Source organism: Alosa alosa, chromosome 17 (genome assembly GCF_017589495.1).
Source record: "Alosa alosa isolate M-15738 ecotype Scorff River chromosome 17, AALO_Geno_1.1, whole genome shotgun sequence".
Lineage (NCBI taxonomy): Eukaryota > Metazoa > Chordata > Actinopteri > Clupeiformes > Clupeidae > Alosa > Alosa alosa.
The window spans coordinates 5,025,993-5,046,940 of record NC_063205.1 but is presented as its reverse complement, the minus strand read 5'-3'; positions in this window follow the sequence as shown (position 1 = coordinate 5,046,940).

Sequence of the window (20,948 nt, the reverse complement as noted above, 5' to 3'; positions counted from 1 at the left end):
TGCTAAGCATGCATCTAGGCTATTTGAGTTTCTTAAAGATGAGCTGTGCTTAAATTTAAATTGTTCAATACATGATTTCATAGCAGGCCAAATATAAAATAAATGTTATATATAGCCTAGATATCTGTTTTTATTAGATGATCAGATGATTTACAGTTATATGTAATATGTTTTTGTTATGTTTCATACAATGATGCAGGTCTACTGCAGTGAATAGGCTAAATACAACTTTGATCATTTTTATAGCCTACTACTGTATAGTTAACTTTGGCCTTGGTGCCCATGTGGCCTTTGTGCCCCCCACCAAATATGCCCAACTGAAGGCCAAGTGGCCTTGCCCCCAGAATGGTGAAATTCCAAGCCTGGTCACTAGCATGTTATATTTGGTGCTTGGTTAGATGTAGAAATTATAAGTAAAGGTAGAAAGTGATCCAATGGTATACACATTGTAGGAAATCCATGGATGTAACTTAGCTAACCTCACTTCGCTAGTAACATTAGCAGCTGCTGTAAGGCACATTCGAGGAGTAAGCTACATTACTACATACAGCAAAATAATTTGTTTTTCATGAGGATTACGGTACATTCAATGAGCTAGGGGTAAAAGTGCTAAAAGTTTAAACATTTTTCCACCACGAAAGTCCAGAACGACACCTGGACCATTATTTCTTACTTTTGCTAACCGTTTCCCAGTTGTATACTACCTACCAGTAAGAAACCTGCATCATTATCATCACATCATTATTCCCAAACCCCCATAAAGACAAATGTGCTATGTCATGATGTAATACCATATAATACCATTAGGATAATACATGAAATAGCAGGTACCAACAACAAGGCACATTTCTCTAAATAAGTTAAGATAACATCTCATATCAAATGAATTCAACAACGCTGCAGTTATTGTCCCCTGGGGATTACATTTCAAGTACCTGTCTATCTTTATGTCTGTCTATTATTGTTGTGCAATGACAACTGCTAACGTTTTATAATGGTATTATATGGTATTACATCATGGCATAGCACATTTGTCTTTATTTAATACTTAATACTTTTCTGAGACCTGATTTTCTGAGACCTGACTCCACTTTTTCTGACAGCGTTTTTTCTGAGACCTGACTCCTTAGAGATGTTTTTCTGAGGCAGTTTGGTTTGAAGCAGTTTTATCTGAGGATGACAGAGGTTTTTCTTACGCTGAGGCAGTTTTGTCTGAAGATGACAGAAGTTTTTCTGAAGCTGAGGCAGTTTTGTCTGAAAATGACAGATGTTTTTTCTGAGTCTGACACCTGAGTCTGGTTTTTCTGACGCTGAGGCAGTTTTGTCTGAAAATGACAGATGTTTTTTCTGAGTCTGACACCTGAGTCTGGTTTTTCTGACGCTGAGGCAGTTTTGTCTGAAGATGACAGAGGTTTTTCTGACGCTGAGGCAGTTTTGTCTGAAGATGACCGATGTTTTTCTGAGTCTGACACCTGAGTCTGAGGATGTCCTAAAATGAACACCGTACACATGTCCCTCATCGCTCTAAGAAAGTGGTAGGTCAAGCTTAAAATTGTCAAATTTATTGAAATAATGACAAGTTCTAAATATATCCTCTTCAACAGAGTTAAAATCAGCTGGTGTTGCAGATATAATAATAAATAAATACATAACACACATATTTCTGTTTTCCAGCAACATATTAGGAAGCATAGGCCATTTTACAGCATTGTACAATATATTCAATGAAATACCAACATGCTGCATTAAATGGATCCATAATCCAGTCATACTGAGCACGGCTGGTTGGGAAATATTTTTGAAATAAACTTTGCAGGGATGTGATGTAGGCCTACTGTTTAATACATGGGATCACAAGAGTGCCTCCCAATCAGACGTTTCAGTGATTTCGCTCAGAAATCTCAAAGGCATAATACTGTCGCGATCGAGGCGCCTGTCCCATACTCAAGTTTTTTTGGTGAATGCAGTAATCTTATTTGCTAGGTGAGGTAGGTGCTTGTCTTGCCTTGTAACTGGATATTTAACTCAAATGTATCGCTAAGATATATCAAATATAGGCTATCGCTAAAATAGGCCAGCTTCGTCAAGAAATGTTCATTAGTGAACGTGCTTGCAGATTCAAACATGCACTCTTCCTCCAAGAAGAGGCGACTCCGAGCTCAAACACGCGCGACATCACTTTACCTCGGAAAAGCCACCTTGCCTCGCTGTGAAACAGTACAGCCTTTTGGTCAGCTACCATCTCTTTGCAAAGTGCGGAGAATAGACGCGCTTTTAAGGGCCGGGTTTTGATGAAATTCACCACTCTCACAACAATGTTCAAAATCTCATGTAGGTCGGGACTAACTAAGCTGCCTTGACACGAGCGCTTCCCTGTGAATAACACAGTGCGTCCATTGCGCATCGGGTGCTACCTGGGCCCAGTCTACAGATAAATAAATAAATAAATTAAAAAACTCCTGATTTTCACGTCAGTTCGTGCCCCACCTGGCATGTCTCGCGACCCACAGTTTGAGAAACGCTGACCTAAAGTGTGTTGAAACATGATACCGAGTGTGAACGTATGTCTCATAGCTCATCTCGGCTTGTCCCCTGCACTCAGAAATCTGGCGCTAGTTAGCCGATGCTACTAACAGTTTTTCGATGGGGGTGCCTCGAGCATCGGCAATTTAAAGGCACACTATGCAGGTTTTTTAGCTTAATATGCAAGTTTTTTAGCTTAATTTACCTTCATTTAACAGCTTCAGAGTCATTGGAATGGTTATATGACTTTTTTCGGGTTGAATGGTGCCCGTCTCGCTTCCCCCTAGCACCTGTGAGAGGAAAAACCACCCTTGCAACTGCGGGCCGACGGCCTCAGTGTCAGGAAGTATAACGAGTGTAACAAATTGCTTTACTGCATTCAAATACACTATACACGCCAGGCACCGCCTAGAAAAAGGTAGCGATGGAGTTTCTCAGACATTCGTCATGACAGAGCCAGCGAAAAAGAAGCAAAAACTGAGAAAACAGTAAGGAAATTGCCAATTATGCATAGTTCACCTTTAAAAAGAGACATCTTGAATTTAGTCACGATAAGTCAAGCGACGAGTACGAATGAACAGGTATGATAAGGGATCAGATTCCAAAAATAATTCCGTGGAAATGCATGGATTCCAGTTGCTGCTACTGGGAGCAACTGGAATCCATGCATTTGCACAGAATTATTTTTGCACTCTAGAATCTTTGGTTCTAACGTTAGTAACGTTAACGTGAGAATCCCACAACACCTCGTGAACCCAGTAGCCTACATCCTTAGCACAAACGTTAAGTTTAAACATGCAGGACAGGAACGTTAAAAGAAAGTTACAAATGCTGGGCAAAGAAAACTCTTCAGACAAACTACATCTTACATTTCACCTTACCTTTCGCCGAAGTCAGACAGCCGTTGTCAGGCAGCCATTGTCCTCAGGCGACTTCACTTATCAAGACAGAGACGTCCGACGACATAATGACGTAATATGCGAACCTGAAGGACTCAATCAGATTATAGATACCCTGGGAGTTCGTGCAGTAAAAAGAAACTCTGCACCAACACTGACGAAAGAATGGACACCACTAAAACTATATAAAACACACTGACAAGTGTACAAAATCCTCAATATACTCCAGTGTATACTCCTGCCAGGACTTTTACAGGCTTTTCCCAAATCACGGAAGAAACGTCGACGCATCAGTATAGTAGCAGATAATCAGGCAAGTCTTATTTAAATAAACTCCTGGTGCACTTACAAACTTTCTAATGCCTCGTTATTGGACTAAAGGTCATAGTTATACTACTGGTGCAAAGGACCCTAGGGTGAAACTACTCGGAACCATCGCTTTAAGTCATGTTGAAAAGAGGCTGAACCTTGCAAACGATTTACATTTATAGACCACTGAAACCACGCATGAATCACAAATGAAAATGACCATCACGTTAGGTTGTGACTGGTTGGTTGTGAGCAAGATCTAACGCCCTCCTCCGCCCGCGTACATCGGAACTAGCTCCCGGTTAGCATTAATAATCGTTCACTACTTAAACGGCACCGACAATCAAAAAATCCAGTGGAAACTAGATGGCAGAAGTGTGTAGGCCAATCGGCCCACCAGCTTTTTCTACTTTGTCACCTACAGAGTTTGACAGATACGATCTTTCGAAACGCCATGTTATTTCCCATAGACATTTGACACCAGAAGTTGGATGGATACAGGATAGGTTTCACCTGGATAGGTTTCACCTGGCTTGATGAATCCGTGTCTGCTCATCCTGGCTTGCACGTTGTACAACCAATTAAGCCTGTACGCTCTTGTTTTGGATTCATTTGGATTGAGCGCAGCTCAGTAACTTATCCCGGATGTCTTAATTCTGCTTTTGTGCAACAGGCCCCATGTTGCCTGAGGATAGTGCCAAGTGGGAGGAGGTAGATAATAAACAACAGAGGACCCAACACAGACCCCTGGGGTACCCCTCTTGTCACAGCAGTGCTCTCAGACTTGCAACTCAGCATTTGTACAAACTGTGTCCTTCCAGAGAGATAGGAGGTGAACCACTGGTGAACACTGCCCCGCACTCCGATATTGGCTAAACACTCCAGGAGGAGATGGTGTCAAAGGCTGCACTGAGATCAAGGAGAATCAGAATGGAAATAAGTCCCATCATCAGGAGGTCATTAGTAATGTTAATTGAGTCATTGTCCTTCAGGTGATCCTGGAGTTGAGTTGCTACTATCTTCTCAAGAACTTTGGAGAGAAAAGGCAAGTTGGAAATAGGCCTGTAGTTGTTGAAGTTGTCAGAATCCAATCCAGGTTTTTTCAGTGTTGGTCTGACAATAGCAGTTTTAAAGGATGGTGGTACAGTGCCAGAGAGAAGAGAGGTGTGAAATATTGATGTAATCATCGGAGCAATAGATGGCAGGCAGCTCTTAACCAGGCTTGTTGGAAGAGGGTCCAGCTGACAGGTGGAGGAATTGCACTTTTTGATGAGGCCACAGATGGTACTTTCAGCAGGGAGACTGAATTCACAGAGTTCATTGATGGAAGGTGAGCCGAGAGTGCTCGGTGAGTATGTTTGTTTCAACTGAGTAATGGAACATTCTAATTGTTGGTGGATTGCCTCAATTTTGGTATTGAAAAAGTTCAGGAAGGCTGAGCAGAGAGTTCCTGGTGGGTGATGTTATCAGGTGGCTTAAGGAGACCATTAACAGTAGAAAAGAGAGCCCTGGTGTTTCCTTGTCCTTCACTGATTATCTTTGCATAGTATGATGTTTTTATACTGATGCAGGTTTTCAGAATACATGTCTTTGTGCGTATTAAGACCAGTGTTTTTTGACAGCCGCTCCAGGCGTCGGCCCAAGGATTTCATATGCCGAAGTTTAGGTGTAAACCAAGGAGCAGACTGCACAACAGTTCGTGTCTTCATAGGAGCAAGTCTGTCAAGTGCTGTAGACATGCAGTCATTATAGTGGTCAACTAAATCCCCCAATGAAGTATTAAAAGCAGGGGAGGGACAAGTGGCAATTAGAGAACTAAGTTCCTCGGGTCCACCTTTTTAATGTTGCGATATGACATCACACGCTGAACCTTGGACTTCATAACAGGCAGATGGGTGTCAAACAGTACAGCTTTGTGATCATAAAGTAATCCATGATTAAGCTACACAGCCATCATCTGGAAAACAGTATTTCATAATTAGACCTACCTGACTTCCCAAACCTAAATTTACATTTATTAATTTAGCAGACACTATTATCCAAAGTGACTTATATATTTCAATTATATTACCAAGTCCATTGTCCCTGGAACAGGCTATGCTTTGACACGAAAGTGGATCTGTTTTTGTGTCGCTATATCACTATGGTATCTTATGCTGTCAACCAAACCTGGTCTGGAGGAGGTTATGTGCTAAGATATAGCTCAAATCGTGTAATCTACCGCACACTGACCAATCAATTGTCTTAAAAACTAAGTTCTCACGTGTAGGATCCTGTCATATATCTTACAGGTGGCGCACAGATCTGAGCTGAAAGCCTGGTTTGACAAATATATCACATAACTGCAATCGTAGTATCACTTAACGTATACCCGAGTCAAGGCTTTGTCAAGCCTCGATATGTCTATTTTCTGCTCACACCTGAGGGCTAATTCCATCAACCTCACTAAAGGCTAAACCTGGCTTATTTCGATAAATCTCGCTAATTTTAGTGAGAGTTCCGTTCCATTAGTGTGGTTTACGTGAATCCCAGCTTAGTAACTATGAGAATTTATGCCACAGAACTAACCAGGGGCTCGTTTCTAGAAAGCGTCGTTGGCTAACTTGCGTCGCAACCTTGGTAGTTTGCTCCGTCGTTTTTGGGTTTGGTGTTTCTAGAAAAGGTATAGTTTGAACTCCCAATCGCAAACAAGGACACAAAGTTTGGTCATGTGAACTACTGCCCCTGGGCAGTCGCACTTGTGTCGTTCCTTGGTAGTTCCAGTTGGTGTCTGGAGTGCCTAACCAAAAGTTGGCAAAAGTTGTTTTGACTTAACTCTTGTTTTGTCTGTGTCATGGTGGTGATTTTAGGTGCTGCAGGACTTCCAGCTACTGTTTGGAGAAGATATTTCCTCTCAATTTATGGAAGTGGGGAATTTTTCTGAAGCCAGAAATCATCAAAAGGATCCAAGAACCTCACCAAGACACCCTAGCCTGGGTGTTCCCATGCTGCCTTGCGCGCGATTTGATTCACGCTGCTAAGGCAGCCTGGAGACCATGGAGCAAATTTCCGCCTGAGATAGGGAACCAATCACAGAACAGGGGGGAAAGCAAGACGATGATGAGCTATGCACAGACGCATTTGATAGACATCCGTGGCACCCAATAAACGGATCTGGGCATTTTTTTTCAAATACGAGAAAATGAACGTTTGGTTCCCAGACCACGTCTCATTGAGAAGTGGTGGCGCTAGCCAGGCTAAAGACACCCATGATGCACTTTTGATTCCCAAACACCACTTTATGATACACCAAAGTCCTTTAGGCAAGTCCCTCCACTCTGCGGCCATATTGCAACGCATTTTGGGCCATTATCGGGCATCTATTTCGGGCAGAACTGTGCATGCGCAAGGCTTCACAACACTGATCTCCCCCCAGCAGCGAGATCACAACACATGATTGGTACCGTGTAGGGCTGGGCGATATGGCTGAAAACTGTATCACGATATAAGTATTTCATATCAGTCGATATCGATAATTATTGATTTAAAAAAAATCAATCAATCAAAGCAAACAGGGAAAAGAAATAGAAACACAATCATGAAAAACACTCAAATAAACTAGATGTACCGCATAGCGGTACAAAATATGACCGCCACTCAGTCCTGTACATCTGTTCCGCGAAAAGAAATCACACTTCAATTTGTCTCCATATTTTACTCCATCCCCCACTCTTGAAACTTTTGTGTATGCTTGTTTGGCATGCCTGAGTGTGTGTGTGTGTGTGCGGCTGCACAGAAAGTAGCCTACCTGGTGCTGAAAAGGTGAAAAGATTGTAGAATAGCCAAAGAAGATGTAGCATTGTTATAAAACCTTTAAAATCTCTAACAATCACAAGTAGGGCAGTTCATCACAGTTCATCCATTGCAACTGGATTGATGAAAGATCACTTACACCTGTAGGCTACATTGTATTTGGGAAAAGCAAAAGGTATCAGCATAATGTTATTTATTTATTTATTTATAAACAAAAACATCTCTGTCAGTTCCATGCCGTTTTTCAACAGCTTTATCAAAAACAAAGGTCATTTTTGGATGGATGGATTTTTGTGAATGTTTCTTCTTCTACATAAGATTTTAGTCATCTTCAGTTCATGTGATACTTTTATTGTCAATGCACAAATTAAGTAACAGTAGTCTGAAACGTTATTGTTAATGCACAAATTAAGTAACAGTAGTCTGAAACGAAATGCTGTTTTACATCTAACCAGTGGTGCAAATAACTGAAATGTCCAAATGGGCCTTGATGAAATGCGCCGCTAGACTGTTCATACACATTTTAACGGAGAGCTGTTGTCCGCTATTGTTCGTTTTGAAATATAGGCTGATTCATGTTCCCTTGCATTGTGTAACTGAGGTCCATGGCTAGTCTGGCTTTCACCAGACCAAGCTCAATCTTTTAAGAAATCAAAAAATAAATAGCGGGCAGATCAGGCTGGGTTCACCCAGCCTAGTCCATAGGCACCCGATATTGTTTAATTTTCCGATTGAGATATCCACGCTCTGGCTATTCTAAATGCAAAAATGCATCAGGGAGTGACATGACAAAACTGTAACTAACAAACTAGATCCTAATAGAAAGCTGTTAGCTTCCCTAAGCTACAGGTAGGCTTATAAGGTAGGCCTATTTACAACATAAATTGTCAATAGGCTATGCTGGCGACACAAATAAATACACGCCTTACAGTATCAAGCGGACTTAAACTGCCATATCGTGGCTTAAAGTTGTAATAAAATTCATGCAGCTCCATGAGTCAAGGAAAGCGCGAATGAAGTAGCCACTTCTAAATGGGACCCACTACACAGTAGCTTAAGGTGTGTTGCTAAAGCAGCCATAATGAAATGAAGGGGTCATTGTTTGGATACTTCACACACACATGCTTTTTAATTTCACAGACTACAACTACCAAGCTGGAATCAAAGCACATCGATTCCCCTCTCACACCCTGCACGCACTTAAAACAAAATAAACCGGCGTCTCAGTCTCACGCATGTATAGGCAAAACTGTATCAGACCTGTGTAACGTTGGTAAATCTTCCATTGCACAGAATGATTTTTGTAGCACGTGCAACAAATGACAGTCGAAAGATACAATTACAGTGCTGCTATCAATTTGCTTGGTATAACTGCATTTATAGTTTTCTACAAATGCAATCAATCAAATTGGCCTCCATCACTCAACCAACGCTAACGGTAACATTACCTAGGTCCTTATTGATATTATAAGATTAACGCATTCCTGCAGTAAAACCAAGCATGTCCGATAAACATCCTCAGATTTATTTCGCTTCAAGAAGAAATGGGAATTACATTTCATGTGAACATCGCCCCTATCCTTATTAGACGCTCTCTCGCGGTAAACTACAGTCCTTGTAGGAAGCGCCCATTGTTTTTCCAACCTACTTTTAACTTCCAACAAAATTACGTCTCACTGCAACGATGCGCCATCTAGTGGACAAACGACTACTTATCACCAATACTGGAAATGCAGCCATGATGATGATGATGATGAATATTTATTTTGGCTTTCTTTTAATCCTACTGAATTTGTAATTATGTATCGGCCGTTCTAATACCGATAGTATGTGGGTGCCTGTGTGTGTGTGCATGTGTACATGTATGTGTGCACTGCCATCTACAGGCCAATGAGTGTACAGTCACTAAATGTACACATAACCTCATTTATTTTAGACCCGCCCCAGTGATGAAATTCTACGAAACTTGGCATACCCCCAGAGAATGCCAGGTCAATCATACACATCAAATTTGGTGCAGTTCTGAACATCTTAACTGAAGATAGGGGCGATTAAAGCAGAATAATATTGCATTTTTTACCGGGGGGGTGCAAATCACAAATGAGTGATTATGGGCCAGGTTGATGTGGGCCCTTGAGACCAACATACCATAAAAGATTCTTCATCCTCAGTGCCACGGTTCAGGTAGTTATTTAGGAAAAACTGCTTTTTTGCGGTTCGGGGGGCCCAACACGGGGAGGGAACTAAAATTTTCCGTAAAAGTCTAGTGGGGCTACATACCCACCAAATTTCATGTGCCCCGGTGGTTCGGTGTCCCGGGTATCGTTGACCAAAAATTCAGGAAGTAGATGACGAAAAAAAAAAACTTTGACAATCCCTATATGACCGCTTCGCTAGCTTTGCTAGCAGCGGTCATAATAAATGTGCACATAAGTGTGAATGAAAAGCAGCACTGGTTGAAGCCTGAAAATATTGTAAACTAAGTAGCTTAATTTGCTAGTTTATCATAATCTACTGGTTAGACTGTTCAGTTTCCCCACGTGTGTCTAAGTTTCAAATGAATACCTTTTCTTCTTGGGACAGGCCCATTTGAGTCTTGGAAAGTACTTTTCCATTTGCATCGGGATTGAGATGATTAGAACTTAGCAGTCAATTTGAATGCAACAGTTTTGAACAAATTCGTGCATCTTGCTAATGATGCTAACCGGATTTAATAGCAATTTAGCCAGTCGTCTTGCATGTTTGTGAATGTTTGGATTACGTGCATATGAGGGATGCGCCTTTTGGGAGGGAGAGAGAGAGTGTGCACGGAGCAAGGACTCATAGAGAGTCTGTGTTGAGGTAGTCCTACTATCGCCTACTCTGGTAGAGTTGCACATAGCTACAATGCAAGATATATTTAGCCTATTTATTTATGTACAACGTAAGGAGGTGTGTGTGTTGCTTTTAATTATCGAATGTTCTATCGAACTTATTCTTTATTGATATTGATTACATGTCTATTGCGATACATATCGCTATCGTTTTATCGCCCAGCCCTAGTACCGTGTATTCACAACACATCACATGATTGACACGGTGTATTCACATGTCGTCTTTTTATGGCAAGACGTTCAAGACAAAACGTCTGTCAAAATAACGCCTCCACGTGTAGATTTTTTACTTCTTCAGGAGTAAAAATAGACGCCTGAGCGCCAGGCGCCAAATTTTTACGTGTGCCACGCCAAAAAAAACTTTCGCCTGACGCCAGAAATAAAAAAATGACGCCTGGGTGATTTGCTGCAATGCCAGAGCCTTTGTGCCAGAGTAGACACAGCATTGGCTGCTGGAAACAGGAAATGCAGCCGCTATAGTTGCAGCAGAAGAAACAAGATGCCAGAGCAATGTGCAGCATATTCCTGCTCAAATCGGCGGACCATCGCAAACAGGGCTCGGGGATTACTTTTCACAAGTAAGATTTAACATTATCGCATTACTATTGGTTGTATTTTGTGAATGCAATATTACCAGAGAGTTGAAAAGGAGCAAGGATCTTTGTTATTGTATGTAAATCGTAGCCAGCTAGCTAGGCTACTTGCTAGGTGTTCAGGTGTTCACCCGGCTATGAACTGAGACTTGATGAGTCATATTCCATAACACTGACTTACATTACAACTGACACAAGAATGCTATTGTAGAAATGAATCAAATATTACTAATATAACATTGGCCAGCGAATTTTACACAGGTGGCACAGACTGTAGCCTATTATCGGGCAGTTGCTACTTGTAGCTTAGCTAGTAATAAGTGTGTTGGTGGTAGTGTCGTGGACAAACTATCCACTTTCCCGAACCTCCAATCCAACTAGCACTCTGATGTCAAAGACCCGAAGGAGAACACCAAGACGAGAGAAGCTGAAGACTGTTGATCCTTTATTCACCGTATTGCAGTGATAATACAATCCAAACAGCGTCAGGACTGGACCGTCAGGCAATAGAGTGATGAGTGGCAGCTGCTACCCCGATGAGATCTGATCTGAGTGTGTCTGAGCTCTTTCTTTTATGCTCTCAGGGGCCTGGGAGGCGTTCCTATCCTCAGGAACGTCACCAGGCCCTTTTTAGCCAATCAGAACGTTTTGGGACTTGAGATATTGGTGGAAAACCCTTCTCATCTAAACATTAAAAAATGTGTGTTACTAGGCAGAATACATGTGACCAGGTCCTATGTGTAATCTGTTGCCAGGCAGAGTATGCGTTTTTTTTTGGTTCTATGTGTACTTTCACTTTTGGTTCTGCCTCCTTTTCTTGTTGACTGACCGCTCAGTCTCATGACTTCCAGTAAATGTTGCATAACAGTTGCATAAACAATATCCTTATATAAGATGGAATGTTTCTAATAAACCAGCATGCTTCTAATAAACCAGTACGCACACACACACAAGTTATTATGTCTAGATAAAATCACCACAGTAGCTTCACTATTTCCTGAATAAAGTACAACTTTACAACTACATTTAACTCATTACAACTTGTATCAAACCAGTTTTTGTCTATGCTGTCAAACATTATGGATTATGTTCCCAGTTTTGATCTGGGATGTCATCACTTTATATGATATACAGTATCAGAATATTCTATTACTGTTAAGCCACTATGAATATTAAAATACACACAACCATGTTTCCTGTATCAGCTCTTCTACTCTGAGTCAATTTACTCAGGTATGTCACTCAACCACGTAGCCTACTTGGAATAGCCTACCCCTCAGGTGTCTGAATGGCTGATCTCACACTCGATCAGTAGGAAAAATGTGGGCAGGGGAAGTGGTTGAGCACTGCTCTTCCATGCCCACATCCACGGCTGAAGTGCCCTTGAGCAAGGCACCTAACCCCCTTACTGCTCCCCGAGCGCTGCTGTTGCAGGTAGCTCACTGCTCGGGGTTAGTGTGTGCTTCACCTCACTGTGTGTTCACTGTGTGCTGTGTGTGTTTCACTAACGGCTCCCACACACAGCTGCGTGCATCGCGTTGCTGGAGACGCATTCCATTCACTTTAAATGGGCTCACGTGATCCGTTGCCGAACTGAATTGTGGGTCCGTCCGTCGCGTCAGCGTTTCTCCGCTGCTTTCGCGTTGAGGGAGTTCAGCTGTTGCTGCACCGACAGACGGCACCGCCAATCAAGCCAATCTACGGACGGCACCAACCAATCACATTACGGTGTTACTTCAAGTCATTTGCATAGCTACCGTCGGGAACACCCACTGGAATGCGTTGACGGAACGCAGCTGTGTGTGGGAGCCGTAATTCACAGATTTGGATAAATGCAGAGACCAAATTTCCCTCACGGGATCAAAAGAGTGTATATATATATACACTTATACAGAAAGGTTCCATAAACATTTAAATGAGATCAGCCATTCAGACACCTGAGGGGTAGGCTATTCCAAGTAGGCTATGTGGTTACGGGTGCAGAGAGACCTGTAACGCCTCCCTGAGGGGAATAGGGTGAACAGTCTGTGGTTGGGGTGAGAACAGTCTTTGATGATGCTGCGGCGCTGCCACGCAAAGCATCGTTTTGCCCTGGATGGCCTCGATGGAGGGGAGTGAGGAACCGGTGATGCGTTGGACAGTTTTCACACCCTCTGCAGTGCTTTCCGGTCATGGGCAGAGCAGTTGCCATACCAAAAAGGTGAAGAAGATGGAGCTCATAAATCAAATATTCAGTCACAGTCTAGCAGATGCCCTGCAGTAATGCAATGTAGAGCTACACCTTCCTCAGTTCCAGGGGTGTGAGGAGACCGTTCAGCTCATTCGTGGTAGTCCTTGAGCAAGGCAGTTGTTCTGGGGAGATATAAAATAAATAAATGAATAAAAAGGGATTTGAGATGCATCTTATTTTTGTTAGAGTGAATTACATGTGAATAATACAGTGTTGGGCAAGCTACTTAGGAATTGTAGTGAGCAAAACTATCAGGTACTTTGCCATGAATAAAACTTCACTACACAAAACTTCACTACACCACCCCAGTCAAATGTAGCAAGCTTAGTAACACAAACACAGCAGTAGGCTAGTTCACTACATAGGAAGCTACTTTAAATTGTGCTAATTTCACATGACAAAAGTGTAGCTTGTTTGGCCAAGCTACTTCATATAAAGAAGTTAAGCTATTGAAAAGTTACTTTATTCAGGAAATAGTGAAGCTACCACGAACACACTTATTACTAGGTAAGCTACAAGTAGCAACTGCCGATAATAGGCTACAGTCTGTGCCACTTGTGTAAAATTCGACCAATGTTATATTAGTAATATTTGATTCATTTCTACAATAGCATTCTTGTGTCAGTTGTAATGTAAGTCAGTGTTATGGAATATGACTCATCAAGTCTCAGTTCATAGCCGGGTGAACACCAGAACACCTAGCAAGTAGCCTAGCTAGCTGGCTATGATTTACATACAATAACAAAGATCCTTGCTCCTTTTTAACTCTCTGGTAATATTGCATTCACAAAATACAACAAATAGTACGATAATGTTAAATCTTACTTGTGGAAAGTAATCCCCCGAGCCCTGTTTGCGATGGTCCGCCGATTTGAGCAGGAATATGCTGCACATTGCTCTGGCATCTTGTTTTTTCTGCTGCAACCATAGACTGTATATATAGAACTGGACAGTGTGGTTGCATTCAGCAGTGTTCTATGGAATTGAAGCCGCCGAGGCGACGCCATCTTGGAAAATTTGCAACCAATTTGAAGTGCGGCTGCGCAGCAGAAGTTGTGTCTATTGTTCTTAAATACGTCTAAGAGAGCTTATTATGTTGATTACAGACTGTGAGAAATTAGTATGGTGAATACGGACAGCGAATTACATGCTTACGTTAGCAGCTACATTAACGTTACTGTAAACGGTAGGCTAAATTGGTCATTGAGGTGAAGATTAGCAAACAGCTCCCGTAAGAGTCGATGCATGTTTAGTCGGTTTTATTAGTTTTTGCTGTTTTCAAATATCTCAATCTGAATGTATGCCATCTCAACATGGAGTAACCATTGACTGTACATGGATATTACACAGTCAGTACAGTTTATGATGTGATAAAGCAACATAAGTTAACGTTATATGAAGCATGGACCTCATCAACTTGTCATATTAATGTAACTAGCCTACTAGCCAGTTTACCAACGTTGCATTTTTTCTAACGTTAACGACAAAGACACCTCCGTTAGAGCTACACCTGTGACGGTAGGTCGGTAGTTGTAGACCGCATAAGTGAATGATCGATAAATGAAACGCCTGCATTAAACACTACGCCAAGAACCAGTCACAAATTCCCAGGGATATCGGTGAAAGTAACACCTCAATTTGTCATCTAACGTCCATGATCAGTCATACTGATAACGTTATTTTTCAAGCTGACGCAAGTTGATAATTCACATATTTAAATATAGAATTTAATATTAAAATCACATGTTTAAACGTGTAGTTAACATTAGGTAGGCAGTGACATTTATTGCACACATATATTTAATTAATTGGTATTACTAGTGTTGTTGAGTGCCTCATTATATGCTTTGTAATATTGTAAAATTGTCTGACTAACTTTATTGTAACTTTCCTTTTTGCAGATAAGGTATGGGTGATGGCTGAATGTACTGGAGGTGGCGGCAAGGAGGTCTCCATTAGTCTGCAAGGGAATGCCTACGTGAAGTGGTTTGGCTGAGGTGGCATGTCCTCCCCCTTTCTCCAAGTTCCCAGACATTCATCTCCCTGACACCACCCACTGTCACTGGATCAACCTGAAGCCCCTTATACATGGGACATGGCACAGCACCACTACGAAACACATGACTTTCAATAACTTGCGTGGCACCAAGATAGGTCTGCCGCTGCTCTGAACCTTCTGTTAACTTGACATCATTCATACTTGAGGCTGTACACATCACTTTGTTTCTATTTTCTTTATTGATGCCACCCAAACTTCAACTTTCTGTATGCCCCTGAACTCACACAAATTGTAAATTGCAATGCGCCATTTAACCAGTGGTGTAGTCTAGTCAGCTGTAGTGGTGGGTATACTGTGAGCAATCCTTGCCTATTTGAAATGGGTATACTGAGATGGTGATGCTTTTTAAGTGGGTTTACTGTGTAGTCCTGTTATTTATTATTGCCCCCCATTTTCATTGTTTATATTTAATTAGGCTATTGATTGATCCATGTTAAATTTAAGTATTATATTGTTTTGTATTTGTATATGGCTTTGGACAAAAGCGTAACCTAGCCATCATAATGTGGTATTTTCTTATGCACTTGAAGCAAAAAATAAAAATATGTTTCTTTAAATGTAGTACCACTTTAAACACATGACTCACTAAACAGCAAAGTAGCTTCCTGATTATGTGTAAAATGTCTACAAAGTATCCTGATGTAGTAGGTCCATGTTCTCATATTTTTACAGCTGACATGAAGGCTGCAATATTTCATTTTTGATTTATAATGGAGCACCCTCTCTGGTGAAAGACTAGTACTAGCAACCCTGTGGTAGAGTCATACGATTACAGACATATTGAGAGAGCCTATGATGAGTTGTCACAGTTTTCAATTTAGACGTATTGAAATGGGGTATGTCTACGGGAGGATTTACACATCACTGGCAAGACCTGATCAAATCATACCAATGCAAAATGCTTCTCCAGCAGTGCAATCGCAGGTAACAATACCTTAACTCAGCATTTTCAGATACCGCTGTTATGAGCATACTAAGCAAATTGTCCATTTGTAACTTTGAATCCCTCCTCACGTTAAGCTATGGTCCAATATGTGTTCACTAAAAAACAAGTAACGTTATTTGTCTGGCTTATTAATAAATGGTCATACCGAGGTTGTCGACCTAGCAGGCTAGGTGACGTTTATTGCCATTCGTGCAAAACTAAGCAAGAGTTAATGTTAATGAAACTTAACATCGCCTTCTCCCAGTGACTTAAGTGTATTCAAATGAAGTTGCAACGGTGGTGGCGGCAATCACTGGTCACATTAAACCATTTGAAACGAAAGTAGAACTGTAAATGATCGCGGACTATGGCTAACGTTACTTCGGATCAATATAGCAGAGCCCTTTTTACTTTACCTCTCAACTGGCTAATGCTAGCATGATTTAGCATGCTATAAGCTAATATACTTAGCATCTACGAAAGAACAGCACATATATTTTTTCACTAAGAATCTGTCACAACTAACAACGATGTCTCTTACAAACAATCACACAATGTATGACTATCAATATGTATTTAATCAGACTGTGATAAGATATAGCCTAATGATAATAACAGCAACACTTATTTAGGTTAGATTAGGTGTCGATATCAGGTGTCGTTAAAATAAGGTAGCGACAAAGCGTCGAGTCTGCTGCCAGCCAGCTGTCAATCATAGATGTAAACACGCCCTTTTTAGATTTGTTAAAATTACATAAAAAAAATAATTTCAGCGAGAAAAGAAAAATAGTGTGTATTGAAGCATCTTGAAAACAATTTTTTCGAATAAAAAGTTGTAGATGCAAAAATAGTTTTAGGTGAGAAAAGTGACACGGAAAGTTGGCTACTTGCCCATTGAAATACATGGAGATGGGCGGAGTTACGCATTGTACTGCAACCAGCCACCAGGGGGCTCTGGACTAGCGCTTGCATCACTTAACAGACGGCACACTGTCCAGTTCTATATATACAGTCTATGGCTGCAACTATAGCGGCTGCATTTCCTGTTTCCAGCAGCCAATGCTGTGTCTACTCTGGCACAAAGTGTCTACTCTGGCACAAAGGCTCTGGCATTGCAGCAAATCACCCAGATGTCATTTTTTTTTTTCGTCGCCAGATCTGAAAGTTTTTACCGCGTGGCACACGTAAAAAATTGACGTCTGACGTCTATTTTTTACTCCTGAAGAAGTAAAAATCTACACGTGGAGGCATTATTTTGACAGACGTTTTGTCTTGAACGGCTTGCCATATCTTTTGACCGTGGAAGGTGCTGAGATGTGGATACACCCCAGAGCAGGGTAGGAATTTCACGGCGGCCACGACGGCCATGGCCGTCGTAGCCCCTTGCGTTGGCCGTGAGGCCCCTTTGAAAATCAGAGGTTTACAGGCCACGGTGGCCTTGGTGCCCCCCTTCTTTCAATATTCTGCTTTATGTCTTACTAATAGCGATTTTTTATTTAGCCTGTGTTAATAAAATTAATTTAGTCTTTTACGCGAGGGAGAAAAGTGACAGCAAAGAAAGAAAGTGCGTCCAAATTCACCCATTCTCAGTTGAACTACTGCAGTAGCCTATTCATCACACAGACATCACAAGTATCACATGAAAGAGCTTTTTCTCAGCTTTTAAACGATGTTAGCCGATAATTGCTGTGTTGAACGTTTCGCGAGAAAAGTAAATAATATAATTTAATTTAATCATACATTCTACTGAAGGTTGCGTCCCATGATCTCCCGACCCATTCATCTCAGTGGAATACTTTACGAACCCTTCTTTTAACACATGACAAACCATATCAGAATAAACAGGAGACCTTACCGAACACAAAGGTGTAAAGCAGTCCCCTGTACAGTTAGCCGTTCCAGAGTAATCCAGTTCTGAATTTGCAGTAAAGTTCGACATACATGGATGTCTCCAAACTTGGGCTTTAGGTTTTACAATGTGTTTAAATTGTTCCACATGATTTCATAACGGGCCAAATACAAAATAAATGTTACAAATATCGCCTAGATATTGGTAAATCAGAGGACAGCTAAGAGTTTGTGAAAGTAGCCTTAATGATCACAAAATGCTAAGCATGCATCTAGGCTATTTGCGTTTCTTAAAGCTGAGCTGTGCTTAAATTGTTCAATACATGATTTCATAACTGGCCAAATATAAAATAAATGTTATATATAGCTTAGATATCTGTAAATATTAGATGATCAGATGATTTACAGTTCTATGTTATTTCATGTTTTTGTAATGTTTCATACAGTGATGCAGGTCTACTGCAGTGAATAGGCTAAATACAACTTTGATAATTTTTATAGCCTACTACTGTATAGTTAACTTTGGCCTTTGTGCCCCCCACCAAATTTGCCCAACTGAAGGCCAAGTGGCCTTGCCCCCAGAATGGTGAAATTCCAAGCCTGCCCCAGAGCCATTCAAAGTAGTCGGAAGTAGACAATCAGATAATTACGCCAGTCCAGTATGTATAGGCTACATGTTTTTATATTTTGCTAGAACTTCCTGATGTTTAGACATGATTGTTACAATTCATGAATGGAAATTATTTTAAATAATGAGGAACAAATGTAATGCCTTAAAGGAGAATTCCGGTGTGATATTGACCTAAAGTGTATTGAAACATGATACCGAAGTGTGAACGTGATGTCTCATAGCCCATCTTGGGTTGTCCCCTGCACTCCAAAAAATCTGGCTAGTTAGCCGATGCTACCAACAGCTTTTTTCAATAGTGGTGCTTCGCATCGGCTAGCCATGCAAATAAATCACTGTTTTACACCCATTTACAAGGCTCAATGTATCTCCACACTTCATTGGTAGACTTCCGAGGGCCCCTGACATTTAAAAACGAGACATTGAGAACTTTGAAAAGCATTGGTAGTTTACTTACAAGACGATTTATACAGACAGTATCTTCCACGAAGTTTAAGCGTTGGCAGTTATCTTGAATTTAGTCATGATAAATTAGTCTAGTAAGAATGAACAGGTATGATAAGGGATCAGATTCCAAAAATAATTCAGTGGAAATGCATGGATTCCAGTTGCTGCTACTGGAAGAAACTGGAATCCATGCATTCCCACTGAATTATTTTTGGAATCTGATCCCTTATCATACCTGTTCATTCTTACTCGTTGCTCGACTTATCGTGACTAAATTCAAGATGGCTGCCAACGCTAAACTCCTTTAAGTATATTGCTTTTTTATGAATGTCAGCTGTATTGTTTCAAACTGGATTGTGGATTTTATCCAAACATTGTAATGCTTTTTTGACACTGTCTTGACAGGTTTGAAATAAAATATGTTGAACCGTGAGTTGTTGTCTAAATCTATTGGTGTAAAATCATTTCTTAATGAGTTAATATTGTTTTGTAGTCATAGGTATTAAATGTTATTTTGGTGAGTGTACAAACCAAAACAGTGTTGCATAATTTCTGCATAAGAGTAAGTTGTACTCTCAAAATCTGTATTTCTTTATATTTTGGAGATATCTTTAAAGTGGTACAGTACATTTTACCTTATCAGGTGCTGAAAGGACACTGAATTGGAGTTTTCATTTTATTATTTCAGTGTTGCAGAAGTTACTATTACAGGTGTTGAAGTTACTCAAAGTAGTGTCAAATGATGCCTGTGAACGAGTGCATTTGAACACTTGTGGAATTTAACTCTAGTGTTAAAATTTTAACTCTGGACTTGGACCCATATATATACCGAAAAGGGTGTAAAATGTACTCCTATAGAGTATAATTTACACTGTCCAATTTGCTGTGTACTCAGTGACCTAGAAACCGATATCTATGTGAAAATGGCCAGTTTTCCTTTAACATCTCAGAAACTTCTGTTTGGCCACTGACTCACAGAAAGTGATACTACAATGAGTGCTTTCTTGATTTTCTTTCATTTTCATTTTCTCATTTTTTGGACAGACGTCTTGTACATCTGTAGTAGCAGCTCGAATTAAACATGGCCTCTGAAGCTACAGGATACCTCCCACATATGAATAAAGCACAGCTAACACACTGTTTTGACTGAGTAGTACAATGTAATGTTTTAGCTTTGAGTAAAGCATTCCTAAAAACAACTTGTTGTTCAGTTTGTTATTTGCTCTGTCAGGAAGGGGATCAGGCGTGAACAGCCCTTTTCAAGTCCAGCCACAGATTGCATAGGATTGAGGTCTGGGTTTTGACTCTGCCACTCCAGAACATTCAAACAATGTAGTTTTCACCGTATGCTTTGGCTCAAAGTCTTGCTGGAAAGTAAATCTTATCCCAATTTGCCGTTCTACCAGAAAGACTCGGTTTAATTAATGAAGGTTTAATTGTATGACAGAATTATGTAAATACAAGATTTAAATTGTTAAAAGTCTTTGGCATTGCCCCCATCAGCGGTCCAGGTGTTATAAAGGCTTGACCTGGCAAATCCTGCCTGGTGAAAGCTGGCAGGGCAGAGCTACCCCCTGGACAAGGTGACAGGGACCAAATTGGTGGTGGTGGGGAGGAAGGCAGTGTGTAAGGTATGTAAGATAAGATGAGTCATTATAAAACAAGTGAAAGCTGTTGATTGGCTGAGGGTAATGAATGAATGATGTAGCATTCAAGTTTTCTAAGCATCACTTATGCTAGAGCTTTCATTTCTCTTGCAGACCGAATCAGATTGTCCTCCAGGATATTGTGCTGAATTTTACTTTTACCTTTACAAGCATTC